Below are 15,268 nucleotides of genomic sequence, written 5' to 3' on the forward strand. Positions count from 1 at the left end.
CATTGTGGTATTTTTTGGATGTGTATATTTGTATGTACACTCTAGCTCATTTGCCAGATTTTGTATAGACTTCTGTATATCAAAGATGGTATCTCTGAGATCCAGGACCCTCATATTTAAAATAGAAAATATACCAGGTGCCATCTGTTGGTAATGTATGGCCTTGATGTTTGTTGTTCATTCTTTCTTTAAACATTTTTTTTTGTTTTTTTAAATTAAAGTATAGCTGATTTACAGTGTTTCTTGTTCATTCTAACGGTGATGAAAGTTAAGGCAGCTAGTACTGAGACACACAAGTTAGCAATGCACAGAAAAGTACCGTGCCTGGTGTTGAAAAAGGGCTGTTGTGTTTGTGTCACTTAAAATGTCTTAGGCTCTTCAGTTCCTTCCTAAATGGATAAGCCTGAGGAACATCAGTAGATTTAGGGGACTGGCTCTCTACATTTATTGATTCTTGTATCTAATCATGCCTCTCATAGCTTTTGATTAAGAATGGACAGAATTTGAGGCTCACAGGGTATGGTGTTTTCCCACAGTAAATCTTGGAGATTGTTCCCTAGTGGTTCCTAAGGTGGTTGTGAAGATTAAATGATTTAGTAATGTAATGTTGCTAAGTACACAGCTTGACAAATGACACAAGGAGCATCTCAAGGAAATTGGGAATAGTTAAGGGAGAGTTAAATGGAACTCAGAATTAATTATCTAGGACCTCAGTAAAAACTTCCATGACTATTCAAAATAAAGCAAAATAAAAATACAAGCAATCCTACCTGGAAAAATTAGAAAATCACTGTCAAAATAAAACAGGCATGATTAAATTTTGTGACCTTTAATGCTGCAGCAAGAACTGGAAATATGTATATATATGTGCATACAATGTGTGTGCAGACCAAAAAAGAAATGGATGCTGCTGAACCTAAATCTGGATCCTGTAGATTTGCAAATCTAAATAAAGGTCTAGCTTTACAAACTTCTAAAGAATGTTATAGGTTTTAAAGAAAAAAAATATCTGAAAGAGAAATAATAGAAATTCCCTTTAAATGAAATTTTTTCAAATATTTGTTGATGTATAATTTTTAAGTATACAGGTAAAATGACTTGACAAATGTATACACTTGAGTAACCATCTCTCAAGTGATAAGAGAGATATCTCCCTACAGAAAGTTTCTCTGAGAACTATAAACCATTAATCAAGGAAATTAAAGAGGATTCAAAGAAATGGACAGGTATTCCATGCTCCTGGACTGGAAGAATTAATATCGTTAAAATAGCCATACTACTCAAAGCAATCTACAGATTCAGTGCAATCCCTGTCAAATTACCCAGGACATTTCTCACAGAATTAGAACAGATAATGCTAAAATTTACATGGAAGCATAAAAGACCCAGAATTGCCAAAGCAATCCTGGGGTGGGGGTGGGGGGACAAGCAGGAGGCATAACTCTCTCAGACCTCAGACAATATTAAAAAGCTACAGTAATCAAGTCAAAAAATACAGTTGAATCATAAGTCCTATAATGAAAAATTTATATAGTACTTTATTTGAAGTTATGTCACTTGGCAGTTGCTAACTGATTTTTCAAAAGAAAATGGCATTATTGACTTTTATATACTCAAACTGCCCAAAATACCAGTTGTTAGAACTATACTAAAATAACCACAATGTCATTAACCCACTAACAGATAGATTAAATTTAAGTTAATTGAGGTTTGGCTTGTATTTATTATCACTGAATATTGGCCTAAAGATTTAGAGAAATCATTTTTGTATATTGCCGCTATTTCTGTTGTCAATGTTTGGCTGTATTATAATTATCGCAGTGCCATATAATTTAGAATATATTTTAAGTTGTATTTGAACTTACACAAATTAATGGTCAGCTAAAACTAAGTAGACATGAATTTTAAGGAGGAAGCAGAGAAATTCTGTGAATTTACCTGTGAAGTAACAGCAAGAAGTAAACCAAATTTTCCAGTTCTACCATTTTTAGGTGATTTCTGGTTCTATTCTTCTATGTTATAGGTATTTCAAGGGAACTCAGATTTACTATCATCTTACCTTTTTACCTAAGGCCCAATCGCTTAAAAACAACATGATGCTTTGTAAACCAAGTGCCAAGTAATAAGAAACAGGCCTAGAGACATAGTGTATTTTGCCTTTCCTAACCTTCTACTTGTTCACTGGTATGTTCAAAGGAAAGATAGAATTCAAAGAGTACATGCCTACATCCTGTAGAAATTTATTTTTATGAATAAATCTTGAAAATCATTCTCTTCTCATATCTTTCCCCTTAGATAAAATCTTGAGGAGTTAGGGATGAGAACATAAAGAGAAGCATAGTGATGGAATTGCTCTGTTAAAGGGATTATTTAAAATGTATCCTCTTGCTTCCGTGGGTCCTCTGGTATTGTCTCTGTTATGGATGAGAAAACCCATATAATACAGGCATTCCAGACTTTTCTGAATAGAACTTAGAAATATAGAATTTGAGATGCTTTTTTTTTTTTTTTTTTTTTTGCCTTTTTGCCTTTTTGCCATTTCTTGGGCCGTTCCCGTGGCATATGGGAGGGTCCCAGGCTAGGGGTCTAATTGGAGCTGTAGCTGCCAGCCTACCAGCCTACCACGTCTGCAACCTACACCACAGCTCATGGCAACGCCAGATCATTAACCCACTGAGCAAGGGCAAGGTCAAACCCGCAACCTCATGGTTCCTAGTCGGATTTGTTAACCACTGCGCCACAACAGGAACTCCTGAGATGCTCTTCTTAATTAAAGGCATTTTCTCAATTTTATTTGGGCTCTTCCATTTCTAGTTGGGGCATTCCCATTTTTTAAAGTCTAAGAAAGCTTCTGTGGAAGAATACAACAAATCTGGCCAAAAATGTATTAATGATACAAGCACTTACTACAGAGTCTTTACAAAGCCCTAGTAAAAAGCTGTGAAGGAATATCAGAACAATACCTGTCCTCAAGTATCTTACAATATTTATTTAGTGGTCTCTTGCTTACAACATAAGCTTTCTCACCTTTCATGAAATGTCAAGTCTTATTTAAACTTTTCTTATGTTATCAAGGAAATCTTTGGTTTCTGATGATGACTGAAATTTACCAGAAGTCATTAGGACTCATCACATTCACAGAATTCCTAGACAGTGTGAGTTGGCAGAAGCTTTAAAGAATTGTACTTTGGCTGAAGGCTTTTCACACTGACTACATTCAGAGTCTTTCTCCAGTGAGCATTCTGATGTTTGGTGAGACTTGCACTCTAGCTAAAGACTTTGCCACATCCACCACGTTCATAGGGTTTCTCTCCAGTACGGACTATCTGATATGTGGTAACAGTGTGAACTCCAGCTGAAGGCTTTCCCACACTGGCTACATTTATAGAATCTCTCTCCAATATGAGTTTTATGATGTTTGGCAGGATTTGCACTCTGGCTAAAGGCCTTCCCACATTCATTACACTTCTAAAACTTCTCTCTGGTGTGTATTACTTGATGTATGGTAAGGTGTGAACTCTAGCTGAAGTCTCTCTCACATTCTTTAAACCTATAGAGGTTCTCTCCAGTCTGAGTTCTGAAGACTTTAGAAAGCAGAGTGGTCTCTTCAGGCCTTCCTGCAGTCAACACATTCATAGGGTTTCTCTCCATTATGAGTTCTCTGATGATGAGGCAGGGATAATCTTTAGCCAAAACTGTTCCCACACTCATCACATTCATAGAGTTTGTCTCCAGTGTGTATTCACTGATGCTGAATATGAGCTGATTAGTTTCAGAAGACTTTCTTACATTCTCTGCACTTAGAGGGTTTCTCCCCAGTGTGTATTCTTTCATGTTGGGTAAGTGATGAGCTCTGGCCGAAGAACTTCCCACACTTATTTTATTCACAGTTTCTCATCAGTGTGAGTTCTCTGATGTTTAATAAGAGAAGAAAAAGACTTTTTTTTTTTGGTCTTTTTGCCTTTTCTAGGGCCATGACTGTGGCATATGGAGGTTCGCAGGCTAGGGGTCTAATAGGAGCTACAGCCACTGGCCTACGCCACAGCCACAGCAACGTGAGATCTGAGCCATGTCTTTGACCTACACCACAGCTCATGGCAACACCGGATCATTAACCCACTGAGCAAGGCCAGGGATCGAACCCACAACCTCATGGTTCCTAGTCGGATTCTTTAACCACTTTGCCATGACAGGAACTCCTTTTTTTTTTTTTTTTTTTTCTTTTCTTTTAAGGCCTCATCTGTGGCATGTGGAAGTTCCCGGGCCAGGGGTCGAATTGGAGCTGCAGCTGTTGGCCTACATCATAGCCACAGCAACAGCAACGTGGGATCTGAGCCATGTCTGTGACCTAAACTATAGCTCATGGCAACGCTGGATCCTTAACCCACTAAGGGGTGCCAGAGATCAAACCCACATCCTCATGGATACTAGCCAGGTTCTTAACCTGCTAAGCCACAATGGGACCTCCAAAAGAAGAACTTCTGCTGAAAGTTTTCACACAGGCACTGCACATGAAGAGTTTATCTCCACTGTGGATTTTCTGATGCTGAGAAAAGGTTAAATTTCTCACTGAAGATATTCAATTATTACATTCAGAAGATTTCTCTCCAAAATGAACTAATGAAGGGTGAATATTTGGATAATTATTAAGAATAGTAACTGAAAGTTTTCCTACATTCTTTACATTTTTATTTTTTTTCCACACTGTATATTTTGTTTCATTAGTTCCGTATTCTGTTTGAAAATATCTTTAGTCATGTCACATTTATATGGTTTCTTTCCTACATGAATTTTTTGTTGTGTAATAAGAAATATTCCTATAAATTTTCTCTTGCCTGGTCCCTCTCTTTGTTGAGTATTTTCTTGCTAGCAATGGACATTTGATCCCATATTCTGCTGGTCTCCCTCTTGGCTCTCCAACCTACTTTTTACATTCCCCATTTTCTCCCAAGTTTAAGTTCCAAGGACTATCTTTGGTGGTTCTTTTCATTATTGCCCCCAAGCTTGTCTTATGCAGAAACATCCTGCTTTTCAATAGACTTTCTGGTCTCCAGATTATTTTCCCAGCCTGAAAGAAAAATTTTTAAACACATCTCTCTTGTGCTGAGTGACAGAAACTGGTGAAGATGAAGTGATATTGTGAAAATATATCCAGAGATACATAGGTTTTTACACACTGAAATATGTCTTTGTATAAACAGCACAGAGGAATGGGGAGGGAAAAAAGGTATACATAGGAAAGGGGGCCACATCAATCTAAACACATAATTCAAAATGTGAGGGAGGTGATCTGGTGAGACACATCATCAGAAATTAGACAGATGGACCAGACAAAAAATAAAAATTGTCATTCACTTTGTAGGGAAATAGTTGGGGGTGGGGGATAGAGGGATAGCAAAGAGAATACTGGAAAGCTGGAGACAAACCAATGGCTCAGATATTTTTGGACACTTATTTTACTTTTTACAGTCAAGTGAGAATATCACCTCCTGCTGGCTCTTTAATACCAGAATTAGGAAAGTCCAGTCTAAGTAAACATTTCTTTAAATGAAAGTACCAGAGTTCCTGAATAGTATAAAATTATGTGGTAAAACATGAAACTAAGCTTTGTGATCTGAAAACTCCACTGTGCAAAACAATGTCGTCTTCAGCTATCTGGCTTTTGTTGGGGGATTCTGGGGAATGTGGTAAGCCACGGTGGGATATGCTACATCTGCTTATGCTGTGTAGGACCACCTAAGTTTCAAGCTTGAAGATAGTTGGCAAATTAGTTTAGAAATTTGCAGGGTTTCTTTTTATTTGGTAGGAAAGCTCTCTTTCACTCAATCCCTAGTCCACTTGAAGCATGCATACGTATAATCCCTATGGGAAGGAATCTAAGAAAAAAATTCAGGTCTTTGTGCCTAAATTATGTTGAGTCTCCTGACTAATTGCATGGCTGGCATTCTTTCCTCACTGCAGCCATCTACACTCTCCCAATCTGTTCCCTACAATCTCAAGGTGACACTGTTTTGCACACAGTAAGGTATTATAACCATGGACCATACACAAGTCTAGGTAGGTGGTGAAGGCTGCTATAGCATTCCAAAGTGTAAGGGAGCCAGTTTTCTATCTTGTTGGTCCATCATGTATAAACTTGACCTCATAATACAAGATGGCTACAGGAGGACCAAAGGGATAAAGAAGGGCAAATATCAGCCATTTCTTCAAGAAGTTTCCCAGAAGCTTTCACCTGACACTTGTGCATATATCCCATTGACTAGAAGTTAGTCACATGGAACCCTCAGGAGCAAAAAAAGCAAAAAAAAAAAAACACCATTGCCTTTATTATTGCTGGATACATGGCTAGCTAAAATTCAGGGGTTCTCTTAGTGAGGAAGAAAAGGGATCTAAATATTGGGAGAAAAGCAGTCTCTATCATTGTGTTTCTCAAAATTCTGAGGTTTTTCAAATTCTATGCATCCTTCATGTCTAAATACAAATTTCATCTATCCTTTGAAATGTTCCCCAATCCCTGGCAGTCCATATACATATCTTCCATCTCAGAATTCCTGGAGCACTTTCTCTCTGCACCACTTCTTTCAAAAATACTAATTATTTACCGCCTAAGACAGCTACCATGGTATACTTTTATGTTTGATTTCTCATTTCAGATGCCACTTTCTGTAAAGGTGAAAATTCCACTTCTTCTCTAATATTTCCAAGAAAACATGTAGTGGATACTTAATAAATACTGCTTTAATTACTAAGTCTTCCATAAATGCATGGTAGGCAGAATTCTAAGATGTCTCCAAAGATTCCCACTCCTGTTGTATTAACTCTGTACAATCTCCTCTCTTTAAGTGTGAGTAGTTTCTGTGACTCTAAATGGGGCAGCCATTCCCTTGATTAGGTTACATTACAGAAGAGTCTATGGGAGCACACTGGATAGATTCTCCTTCTTGCTTTGAAGAAGCAATTGCCACACAATGAAAGGGCCATGTGACTAGGAATAAAGTACAGCCTCTAGTTGCTGAGGACAACATCCAGCCAATAGCCAGGAAGAAAATGGGACCTCAATCTTACACATAAGGAACTGAGTTCTGCCATCAAACTAAATAAACTTAGTCCCAGTCTCCAGAACTGTGAAAAAATCAGTTGTTGTTGTTTCAACAACTGAGTCTTGAGTATTTTGTTATGGCAGCCCCAGCTGACTAAAACTTTGTATGTGTATCTATCTGGATAAATTTGTCTCCTGTTCCTTGTAATAAGGAAAGAGAAAGCAAGCAAGCAAGCAAGCAAGCAAGCAAGCAAGCTTGGAGGAGGATCTCAAGCTTCAGATGAGATTGTGGTACCAGCTGACATCTTGATTTCAACCTGTATTAAACACTGAACACAGGAGTTCCCGTCATGGCACAGTGGTTAACGAATCTGACTAGGAACCATGAGGTTGCAGGTTTGATCCCTGGCTTTGCTCAGTGGGTTGAGGATCCAGTGTTGCGTGAGCTGTGGTGTGGGTCGCAGACACAGCTCGGATCCTGCGTTGCTATGGCTCGGGCTCAGGATAGCAGCTACAGCTCCGATTAGACCCCTAGCCTGGGAACCTCCAAATGCCAAGGGAGTGGCCCTAGAAAAGGCAAAAAGACCAAAAAATTTTAAAACTCCTGAACCCAGAACCTGGTTGAAACCTGCTCTGACTTCTGACCTAAAAAATGTGAGACAATAAATGGGTGTTGTTTTTAGCTGCCAAAAGTGTGGTGATTTGTTATGTAGCAACATTAACCTAACAGAAAAGGTTTAATGGATGGATAAATGTATGAATGACTTGAAGTAGTAGGTAATTACTACTTGAAGAGGTGATGGTATCATTGAGACGGAACTTTTCCTACAGAACCTACCATTTACCACAATAAGTCAAATAACTTAAGATTTGATTTCAGAATTATACATATAGGAACATAAATTTTAAGGTTAGAGAATAAAACGTTGTTAATGCTCTGAACTCTCTGAAAGGAACAAACTCACATTTGCCTGGTGTCCTGTAGTCAGAAACATGGTAGCCAGCCTCTCCTTTGGGCTCCATTTTGAAGGAAAGGAGAATCCTGGGAAGACAGAGATGTCAAAAGAACATGGAGTCCTGAAGACAAACTAATGATCAACAAGTCCCTCAGAAAAACAGATGTGGCCCCTACTTTCTCTCCAAAGAGAGCTATAAAAGGAAGGAAAAGGACAGATATAATTCCCAGTTCCTAAAAGTCAGAGAAAGGGATTCCCATCTCTATTATCTGAATGGATTGCAGGTAACAGTTATCTGGATGCTGTTGGGGGCAGGAACAGAGAGGAAAGCATGTGGACACAGGATATCTGGGCAAAGAAACACTAGGAGGTGGCATGCCAAGCTACAAAAAGGAAGATGAAAATATCAAGGAGAATCTCTACCTCAGTAAGATGCTCATGTAGTATAAAATGTTATATCCTTTTTGGAAAGTAATTTGGCCCCTCATATCACAGACCTGTTCGGCATTTCATTGCAGTAATAACTCTTAACAATTCATTATAAGAGAATCATTTTTTACAAAACAATCATTTTAAAAAAACCAAAAATACATCACAGATTAAAAGATGATCCTTGCAGAAAGCACTAAAATATCAAAAATTCCCAACAAAATAATATGCCATAAAAAATAATATGCCTAAATATGCCATAAAAATAAATAAAATTTACAGAGTATTGAAATAGCATCTTGAGGGAATAGTCCACCTCTATTAAAGTAATTATGAAACATATAAAATGCTTTTGATAGAATAAAAACATTTGAAATAATTATTATGACTATTCTATAATTATAAATGAGTAAAAAGTATGCATTTATCTAAGCAGGGAGTGGAAAGAAACACAGAAAATATACTTAATGTATTATGGAAATGAGATTCCAGCTGATTTTTCCCCTTTTTATTATTGTAACAAAGTTTATGCAATAATAGAAAATAAAATTACCTAGGATTTACTCTGTGCCTAAAGAAGGAGAAGGAAAACTCATGTTTCCTACTTTTACTTTGCAACCTGCCTTCTTCTAAGCTTATTACATTAGCGCATTTTTTTTATAAGCCATACTTATTTCCTCCTCATTTGGGTTAAATCTCCCAGAGATACAGTCTTTTCATTATTTTCTGAGTTTTGAGACAAACTTTAAACTCCTTGTTTAGGAGGATCTGGAACTGCTTCAGCACAAGTAATTTTACCATATCTCTGATCTGCCAGTGTCAAGGCTCTAAAGACTTCTGGGTCAAGTTTGTCTGTTGACTGATCCTGCACAATTGGCTTTTTCTCCACACAGCCATTCAGAAGATGTCTGAAAAGAACTGAAAGCTAAAACTTCTCTTCAGACTGCAGCTTCTCTTCAGGGGTGCAATTGCTTTGGAGGCTCACCTCCATTCCAGGCATTTGAGCCGTACTTCTAACTTCTGAAGTTATAAGCTGAGGCCTCTATCCAGAAAACCTGTGGCAGAAACACAATTGCAAGCATTTATTAAATAATACTCTGTAGAGAATTCTAGGGTTCCAAACTTTTAAAAAATGTTAAACTATTAGGGGGAAAGTTGATAGAAATTTTATCATATATAAATCAGATTGATGATCATAACAGTGGGATGTAAAGCTATCAAACGCTTCCTGATGTGATGCAAAAAGAAGGGAAAAAACCACAGATATTGGTATTCTTGTCAGAAAACTGAATCTAAATCTAATATAGTTTTTAGATATAACTTCCAGTTTGCAGAAATTATAGAAGACGGAGGAATTGTTCATTGACACTACTCACGTGTAATTATCCAAGTCCAAAATATAGTAAGTTCTACATGACAAATGATCCTGTTTTTTCAACAACAACAACAACCAAACAAAATGGCATGGGGGAGAAAGAAAGGAGACTGTCAGAGTATCTTTTCTTTTTCTGCCTGTCAGAAAATAGCAGAGTAAGGAACTCCAAAAGTCTGTCCCTCCATAAAAACAACAAAAACAATTCTGGCAAAAACTATCAGAATCAACTTTTTCAAAATTCTAGAAATTAGCCAAAACTTGAATCAACCATTGGAATGCTTAATTAGGGAAAATCAGCTGAATCTCAATTTAAAAAAGTGAGATATGTGGCATTCTACATTCCCTAGTGTGGCAGTGGCCTTGAAGATAATAGTCCTCACTCACAGTACAGGTACTAGTACCAGGGGGAACAGAACAGACCTCATCCACAAGACTCGTGGGGTTTTTTTGTTTTGTTTTTACCTGGCAGGTGGCTTCATGAAGAATGACTCAAAGAAAATATGAGAAGACTGAACATTTCCTAATTCACTGTATGAGGTTAATATTACCCTAATACTAAAGACAGCAAAAGAAATCATAAAAAAATCAAAACTACCTAAAAATATCCCTTATGAACCCAGATGCCAAAATCCTCAACAAAATACAAGTAAACTGAATTATGCAGCATATTTAAAATATTATGTACCATGGCCAAGTGGAATTTACCCTAGGAATGCAGGGTGTTCAACATAAAAAATCTGTGTAATACACCTTATTAACAAAATGAAGGGAAGAAATCACTAATTCATCTCAATAGACGTAGAAAAAGCATTTGACGAAAATCCAACACCCTTTCATGAATAAAATAAATAAATAAAACCATAAAACAAACTAGGACAAGAAGAGAACTTCCTCAACTTAATTAAGAGCATCTATGGAAAAAACGACAGCTAGCATCATGCTTAACAGTGAAAGACTGAAATCTTTCCCCCTAAGATCAGGAACAAGACAATGATGTTCTATCTTGCCACTGCTATTCAACATTGTACTAGAAGCTCTAACCAAGCAATTCAAAAAGGGGGGCGAGGAGCATCCAGATTGGAAAGAAATAAGTAAAACTATCTCTGTTCACAGATGACACAATTTTATGTCTAAAACCATAAAGAATCCACACACAAAAAACTATTTTTTTTTTTTTTTTTGTCTTTTTGCCTTTTCTAGGGCCGCTCCCGTGGCATATAGAGGTTCCCAGGCTATGGGTCCAATCGGAGCTGTAGCCACTGGCCTATGCCAGAGCCACAGCAACACGGGATCCAAGCCGCATCTGAGACCTATACCACAGCTCACAGCAACGCTGGATCCTTAATCCGCTGAGCAAGGCCAGGGATCAAACCCGAAACCTCATCGTTCCTAGTCGGATTCGTTAACCACTGTGCCACAACGGGAACTCCCACAAAACTATTCTAATGGACAATTTCAGTAAAATTGCAGGATAAAATAAAATTGAAAGATCAATTTGCAAAAGTCAGTTTATTTATATACACAAAAAATGAATAGTCAAAAAATGATATTAAGAAAACAATTCCATTTGTTAATAGTATGAAAAAGAAAAAACACTTAGGAATAAATTTAACCAGAGGAATGGACAAATTTTACAATGAAAGCTATAAAACATTATTGAAAGAAATCAAAGAAAACCAAAGTAAATGGGAAAACATATAGTTTATGGATTGAAAGATTTAATATTGTTTAAAAGGAAATATTCCCCAAATGATCTATAGGCTCAGTGATTCAAAAGTTTAGCTGCCTTCTTTGCAAATATGGACAAGCTGATCTTAAAATTCATTTGGAATTGCAAGGGACACCACATAGGGAAAGCAATCTTGAAAAAGAACAAAATAAGACACACATTTCCCATTTTCGAAATTTACTACACAGTTGTACTAATAAAAATATTGTGGTATGTGTAAAAGTCAATGGAACAGAAGTGAGAGTCAATAAACCTATGTGATTACAGTCAACTGATTTTTGACAAGGACTCCTAGACTATTCGATGGGGAATCACTTTTTCAACAAATCCATGCCCAAAAGAATGAATGTGGGGGAGTTCCCGTCGTGGCACAGTGGTTAACGAATCTGACTAGGAACCATGAGGTTGCGGGTTCGGTCCCTGCCCTTGCTCAGTGGGTTAACGATCCGGCGTTGCCGTGACACGGTTGCAGATGCGGCTCGGATCCTGCGTTGCTGTGGCTCTGGCGTAGGCCGGTGGCTACAGCTCCGATTCAACCCCTAGCCTGGGAACCTCCATATGCCGCGGGAGCGGCCCAAGAAATAGCAACAACAAAAGACAAAAAAAAAAAAAAAATGAATGAATGTGGATCCCTAAGCACACCATATTCAAAAATGAACTCAAAATGGGTCAAAGACCTAACTTTAAGAACTAAAACTATAAAACTCTTAAAAGGAAACGTAAGTATAAATCTTTGGGAACTTGGGTCGAATAATTGTCTTAAATATGGCACCCAAAGCACAAGCAAAAGAAAAAATATATATAAGCTGAACTTCAAAAAATTAAAAACTTTTGTGGATCAAAGACACTACCGAAAGAGTGAAAAGACAGAGTTCCCATTGTGCCTTTGCAGATTTAGAATCTGACTAGTATCCATGAAGATGCAGGTTCAATCACTGGCCTCGCTCAGTGGGTTAAAGGATCTGGCGTTGACATCAGCTGTTGTATAGGTTGTGGATGCAGCTCGGATCTGGCATTGCTGTGGTGCAGACCGGCAGCTGCAGCTCTGAGCCAACCCCTAGCCTGGGCACTCCCATATGCCGCAGGTGTGCCCTTAAAAAAAAGGGGGGTGGTGGTGAAAAGACAGCCCACACAATGTATACTGTACATACTAGACCCTTGGCACAGATCACGGGTCTAGTATATACAATATACAAAGAACTCTTATAATTCAGCAACAAAAAGATGACCAATTTTTAACGTAGTCAATGGATCCAAATAGTCATATTGCTAAAGAAGATACGCAAATGGCCAATAAGCTTATAAAATAATGCTCAGTGTTCAACACCATTAGTCATCAGAGAAATGTGAACCAAAATCAGATACCATTTCATGACCATTAGGATAACTATAGTCAAAATAATATAAATCAACAAATATTGACAAGGATGTGGAGAAACTGGAGCCCTTATACATTGCTGGTGGGAATGTAAAATTGTGCCGATGCTGTGCAAAAAGTTTGGCACTTCCTTGAAAATTTAGATAGAGTTACCACATGATCCAGCGATTCTACTCCTAGGCATAAACCCAAGAAAACTGGGGAAAAAATCCACACACAAGTCTGATACGTGAATTTTCATAGCAGCATCATTCATGACAGGAAAAATCCAAATGTGCATCAGCAGATTAAAAGATAAACAAAACGTGGTATATACATACAATGGAACATCCAGCCATAAAAACTAATGAAGTGCTAATAAATGTTACATGCACGAAGCTTGAAAGTGAAAGAAGCCAAACAGAAACAGCCGCATATTGTGTGATTCTATTTATATGAAATGTCCAGAATAGGCAAATTCATAGAGACAAAGTAGAAGAGTACTTGTCAGGGGAAGGGGAAAGGGTGGAATGAGAAGTGACTGCTCAATGTGTACAGGGCTTCTTTTGGAGTGAGGAAAATGTTCTGGAATTGGATAGTCATGATGGTTGCACAACACTGTGAATATACTACAAACTGCTGAATTACACACTTAAACAGTTAAATTTCATGTTATGTGAATTTTACCCAAATAAAACAAGAGAGGTGTAGTCCACACAACACAAAAACTTGCATATAAATGTTTATACGTGTTTTATGCATAATCTTCAAAAATTCAAAGTAATCAAGATGTCCTTCGACAGGTAAATGGATAAACAAATTGTGTACATCTGACTACTGTGGATCCAATACTATTCAACAATAAAAAAGAATGGGCTATTAATTCACACAATAATATGGATGAATCTTAAATCCTTTTTTTGCTAAGTGAAAGAAACAAATTGCAAAGGCTACATACTACATGATTCCATTCAGGCAAAACTAGAGGGATGGAAAACAGATCAGTGGCTGCCAGTAGTTTGGGGAAGGGAAGGTATGTGACTAGGGGAAGCACAGAAGATGTTTTAGGGTGATGAAACTAATCTGTATCATACTTTAGTTTGGATGCACAAAACTATGCATTTTTTCAAAACCAACAACTTTACAACATAAAGAATGATTTTAATAAATTAGAATTTTTTAAAACCCAACAGAAGATTGGGGGATCTTAGGATAAATTGCAAGCTGTGAAAAAAATTCTAATTGTGTTACAAATGTATGATATAATCTCGCTAAGGGGGACGGGAAATAAAGGGCATGATTTTATTCTCTTTGGAATAAAAACTGAAAACTATAAGACTGAACACGAAAGGAACTAACTTCACATAAGCACTGTACTCTAGCTGGTAAATTTGTTTTTCATAGGAATACAGAGCTAAAATTCTGAAATAGCTGTACATGTACAGTAGATAAGTAAATGGATGGTAGACTGTGAGTGCTGTTTCTCACTGTTGGACAGGGAAGTTACAGATAGGGTAGGAGGAAGGCTAAAATGATACATATAGTACTGAATTAGACATCAGAGACATCAGCATGTATTCATGTTTAGCCTAATATAGATATGGATGGATACAGAAATAATTATAGATATATACAGATTTTTTTTTTTTGGTCTTTTTGCCTTTTCTAGGACTACTTCCTGCAGCATATGGAGGATCCCAGGCTAGGGGTTTAATCGGAGCTGTAGCCACAGGCCTACACCAGAGCAATGCAGGATCTGAGCAGCATCTGCAACCTACACCACAGCTCACAGCAACGCCAGATCATTAACCCACTGAGGAAGGCCAGGGATCGAATCTGTGTCCTCATGAATGCTAGTCAGATTTGATACCACTGAGATATAATGGAAACTCCTAGACTTGATTTCTAATACCATTCAACTATAAAAGGGATCTGGGCTTTTAGGAGAAATTGCTGACTCTAGGACTGAGAAAAAGAAAATAACAAGATGGAACTGGAGCATCTTGTATTAACAGAAAGTAAGAAAATTATTTTAAAGAATAATGAGGAAATGGGTAGGGGGAATATCAAAGAGACATAGGAGCCAATCTAAAAGAGTTCCCAATGGCCAAGCTGAAGTAATTTAAGCAGCAGTGTGCTATTGTATTATAACACAAAGTATAAAATAAATATCAATGAATCCATATTGATATAATTGAATAAATACATAGGGGTGAAAAAAATGAATCTCCTTTACAGGGAATTCCTAATAATTTATATAGCTACTCTCCCCTGCAGGATGAAGAGGTATATTTCCCCTCCTCCCACTCCCTGAGTGGGGGCTATGCTTGGTGACTTGCTTCAAAGAAAAGAATATGGAAGGAGAGATAACTTTACTGTGGGG

The 15,268-nt window shown here is 37.5% G+C and overlaps 1 long non-coding RNA gene across 4 annotated transcripts in view; it reads right to left on the reverse strand.

Annotated features, from left to right (window-relative positions):
* Positions 1-2,496: 2,496 nt before the first annotated feature.
* LOC102159855 (uncharacterized) overlaps positions 2,497-15,268 on the reverse strand; it is a 33,848-nt gene continuing 21,076 nt past the window's right edge. For 2 of the 4 annotated variants that reach the window (XR_014809841.1, XR_014809840.1), the window contains one exon: positions 9,340-9,479. This is a non-coding gene — a long non-coding RNA (uncharacterized LOC102159855). Of the gene's footprint in view, positions 4,003-7,593; positions 8,082-9,222; positions 9,480-15,268 lie in introns of those variants that run through there. The other 2 variants (XR_014809839.1, XR_014809838.1) reach the window with 2 other exon arrangements.

The sequence above is a fragment of the Sus scrofa genome, chromosome 7, assembly GCF_054392235.1.
Source record: "Sus scrofa isolate SSC_HxYL_T2T_F1_AM1 chromosome 7, Sscrofa_HxYL_maternal_Yorkshire_Landrace_v2.0, whole genome shotgun sequence".
Lineage (NCBI taxonomy): Eukaryota > Metazoa > Chordata > Mammalia > Artiodactyla > Suidae > Sus > Sus scrofa.